The sequence below is a fragment of the Pipistrellus hanaki genome (genome assembly GCF_964339955.1).
Source record: "Pipistrellus hanaki genome assembly, chromosome: 1".
NCBI classification, from domain to species: domain Eukaryota; kingdom Metazoa; phylum Chordata; class Mammalia; order Chiroptera; family Vespertilionidae; genus Pipistrellus; species Pipistrellus hanaki.
The window spans coordinates 83,524,613-83,527,539 of NC_140503.1; positions in this window are offsets into that span (position 1 = coordinate 83,524,613).

Sequence of the window (2,927 nt, forward strand, 5' to 3'; positions counted from 1 at the left end):
TTTTCGGCCAGTTCATTAGCCAAAGTTGTTAGTCCTTGGAGGGCCTTTGTGATTGTGCCATTGGGAGCCGTGTTATTGGGAATAAAGGCAGAACACTTTCCTCCCAACATAACACAGACTCCTCTTTCTCTGCCAGTATCATGTCTAGTGCTATCCTGTTTTCCCAAGCCACCTGGCTAGTGGCATCCAATTGACTACCCACTGAAGAGCATCCTTGCTGTAATTGATAACCTTCTTCTGATTATAATAGATGTAGTTAATCATAGTCCATATTTTTTATTGACAGTGGACCAGCAGAAGAGTGCAGACTCAAATCCAGGGGATACCTGGTTGCAGGCTTTAAATTCACTGGGAACCCCTATTGAGTCAATATATATACTGGAGTCTTAAGATCTGCTATTGCTCTCTATGCTGGTGCTTACTTTCATTCTATTTGGGTACCTGGTGGAATGCCATGGTGAATGGAATGGCCAATTGAACTAGGGCACAGGTCCCAGTCCAATTGGATGGTAATGAGTCACAGAGGTTCCTTTTCCCACAATACCACCAGAGGTCAGCCCCGGATATGTGGAGAGCTGAGTAATTGCCAACGTTTGACCCATTGGTGACATTTAAGATACTAGTGCAGATTGTGCTTTCCCGCAGGTCCAGTGAATTCTGTCCCCTGCCTAGAGAGGCAAGAGTAGTTCACATTCCCTACAGAGAAAGAGAGGATTGTTCTAGGGTCTGATCTTTGCAAAGTGGGAAGGACCAAGGCAGACCCTTACAGGACTCATTTCCCCATTCATCTTGTCTTGGTACAGGGCCAACATGCAGTATTTTCCGCCAGGATCAGTATCCCATCTGAAGGAAAATGGAACCATCTGCACTTGTGGCCATCCAGCAGCATATGCGTAGCAATTGCTCTTGTTAAGTGCCTGTACTATAAATTAGAGCCATTCGACCCAGGCATTTGTATCACCATACCTAGTTTCTATTTCCAGAGTCTGCTCTAAATCATTTACCTCAACTACTTCCACTCTCCTGTGGTCATCATTAGGTGGTGTTAGTTCTGGCTCAGATGTATTAGAAGTTATATTCTTTTCTATAGGAGGGCTTTGAATTTCTATCCTGAACTTAGCAGTTGGATCTCTACCAGTAAGATCTATCCCAAACCCATGAGTTCTATTAACTTCACTGTCTGGAACCTTTATAGTCAGAAGGATAGGGTTACATTCTAGGTTTTGACAGTTTGGTCCTGGGGACCCTTCAAACACATGTAATTTGGACTTTAGAGGTTTTCCCTGTGACTAGGAGGCAGTCCAGCCTTGATATTGATTATTTTGGTAATTTGCCTCTTAAGGGTCTATTCATTCTTTCCATCCTTCCTGAAAATGGGGGATTCCAGAGGGTATGACAGTCCCAATTAATGTCTAATCTTTCCATTCCCCTGGATGTGTTGTTATGCAAAGCACAAATGCTAGGTACCTGGTAAAACAGTGATCAATGTCACTAAGACGTGAGTGCCCCAAACTATTAGGTTTGACGCCTGCCAAACTATATGTTGTGGAAATTTAGAAGACCAGAGAGCCTGAAAAATATTTATGCCCTGAACAGCAAACCTCCTCTTCCAGTCCTCAATGCACAGGTCCACCATGTCCATGCTGGAGCAATGTCTGGTGTTACCTTTGGACAACTTGGGATCCAACTAAAGCGTCTGTTTCCTTCCTCCAGAGAGGCTTGTTTGGCAGCCTCATCTGTGAGTCTTTATCTGCAGCCTCCACAGAGCCTCCCTTCTGCTGTCTGTTTACATGGACAACAGCCACTTCTGTCGGGAGCAAAAGACTTTCTAAGACTTGCTTGACCAATTCTCCACGGACCAATTCCTTTCCCTTGCTGTTTATAAAACCCCGTTCTGTCTAAAACTTTCCAATAGTATGCACTACTCCACAAGCATATTTAGTCAATGTATACAGTGCCTTCTTGGCCTTTGAGCAGTTTTAAGGCTTAGTTAAGAGCATATAATTCACAGGTTGGGGCTGACCAACTATTAGGTAGTCTACCTCCCTCACACAAGGAATGTTTGGTTCCATTAATGATAGAATAGCCATTTTGTCTCTTTTCCTCTATTACCCAGGACAACCCATCAGCAAGCAGCTTGTCCCCGTCTGGCCTGACCTTAATTTGGTATTCTATGATGTCTAGGCCATTGTGTTCAGATGCTCCCTGGTTTTCCCCTACCTTTCATAGAAACCTGGCGGTGTTCAGGCAGGCATAGGTGGTCAAAACCAAATCATTCCTTTCTAATAATATGGCCTCATACGGTATTATTAGAAAAGGATACTGTGCGCTTCCTGAACTTGTAAGTCTATTTCTTTCAACAGGTAGGGAAAGTTTTCTGTCATTATTTTTCAAATAGGTTTTTAGTATCTTGCTCTCTGTCTTCTTCTGGCACCCCTATAATTTGAATGTTGGTACGCTTGAAGTTGTCCCAGGGGCTCCTTACATTATTTTCATATCTTTGGATTCCTTTTTATTTTTTCTTTTCTAGTTGGGTGTTTTTTGCTTCTCCATATTTCAAATCTTTGACTTGATTCTTGGGATCCTCTAGTCTGCTGTTAGATCTCTGTATACTATTTTTTTTATTTCAGGCAATGTATGCTTAATTTCTAATTGGTCCTTTTTCATATCCTTGAGGATCTCACTATATTTCTCAGAGTTTTCTAGAAGATTCTTGAGTAACGTGGTTTTGAACTCCATATCCAGTTGTTTGCTGTCCTCCATTTCTTTATTTGTGACCTATTTCTTTGTCTCTGAATTTTGGCTGCTTTCCTGTGTTGATAGAGTGGCTTTGTGTGCTAAGTGTCCTATAGAGCCCAGTGGCTCAGCCTCCCAAATTACCTGAGGTGGACACTCTTGGTGCACTCCTTTGAGGGCTGTGTGCACAG